At 45.1% G+C, this 1,417-nt stretch overlaps 1 non-coding gene across 1 annotated transcript; it reads right to left on the reverse strand.

Annotated features, from left to right (window-relative positions):
* Positions 1-822: 822 nt before the first annotated feature.
* Positions 823-1,012, reverse strand: LOC114228099 (U2 spliceosomal RNA). The gene has a single exon (XR_003614176.2). It is a non-coding gene; the product is annotated as a U2 spliceosomal RNA (small nuclear RNA).
* Positions 1,013-1,417: the final 405 nt, after the last annotated feature.

Below are 1,417 nucleotides of genomic sequence, written 5' to 3' on the forward strand. Positions count from 1 at the left end.
CTGAACAAATTTTCATGGTGATTTAGCTGTTCACAATTGTACATCTCCAAGAGATGGGGACCTACTGTGTCCCTATTTGAATCAGGATTTTGACAGAAATCCTTGGGAACTATTATTCTGAATAGTACACAATGAAAAAGGAATACTGGATGTAGGCGTCTGGACTGCCATCTGGTGGTTTGTGAAAGTCTGGACTTATAACAAGGGCTTATACTCAGAGCCTAGCCACAATGAACCTAGCTACTTTCAAGACTAGAAACAAGAGTGTTGAGCCAATTTGGGGAGAAAGAAGAGTAAGACTAATCTCAAATTTTTCTCTCATGTTTTATGCCATGTTTTAGTGTGTGGCTCAGACTGTAAATTTTTTGCTCCGTAGTGAGAGCACCAGATTCTGCACTCTACATTGCTAGCCATGAAAATAGGATTTGGTAGTCCGTGTAGAAGTTAAGTTAAGGAACATGAATTGAAAATACCTCGAAGGACTCAATTTTACTATTTAAAAAAAATAATTATCACTGCTACTTTGTTTCAAATACCAGATGTCAGAAATGTAATCCTTACCAGAGTTCCCACTTTCAATGGGAAGACTAGAAATCAAAGTAAATAACACTTTCAGGATCTCCTTGCTAGTGAGTTATAGAGCCTGGATTCAAACAGGCCAGGCTAAATCCTGCACTCTTTACAACAGCTAGATGCTGTTGCTATTCAGTGATGCAGAAAGCTTTAGAGAACTAGCAATTTGGAGTGGGAGAAGAGGATGATGAACTGACATATGGACTTTTTTTGTGGTGTTTTTTTGTTTTGTTTTGTTTTGTTTGTTTGTTTTGGTGAACTGTTCCCAGAGGTACTGCAATAGGGGTCGGTGCCTGGAGTGGATGGAGCAAACTCCTATTCCATCTCCCTGCTCCAAAAATCCATTTAATATATTGTCCTCAGATAGAGGACATATCAGATATTAAACTGATAAGAACAGATACTACACTTGATCTTAGCCAAAAGGCCAAGAAGCAATCATATGGACTTTGTATATTATATACTAGAGGCCCAGTGCATGAAAATTCATGCACTCGGTGGGGGGGGGGGGGTCCTCTCAGCTTGGTCTGTGCCCTCTAGCAGTCCGGGACCCCCTGCTGGCTTAAACATCCCTCTGACAGCCCAGGAGCCCTCAGGGGATGGCCACCTGCCAGCTTAGGCCAGCTCCCCGCAGGGAGCAGGCCTAAGCCACAGTTGGACATCCTTAGCGCTCCCTCAGAGGTGGGAGAGGCTCCTGCCACCACCGCTGCACTCACAGTGCAGGCGTTAGCCCGGCTTGTGGCTGAGTGGAGCTCTCCCTGTGGGAACGCACTGACCACCAGGGGGCAGCTCCTGCGTTGAGCATCTGCCCCCTGGTGGTCAGTGCGCCTCATAGCAACCCACT

This window comes from Eptesicus fuscus, chromosome 2 (assembly GCF_027574615.1).
Source record: "Eptesicus fuscus isolate TK198812 chromosome 2, DD_ASM_mEF_20220401, whole genome shotgun sequence".
Classification (NCBI taxonomy): Eukaryota; Metazoa; Chordata; class Mammalia; order Chiroptera; family Vespertilionidae; genus Eptesicus; species Eptesicus fuscus.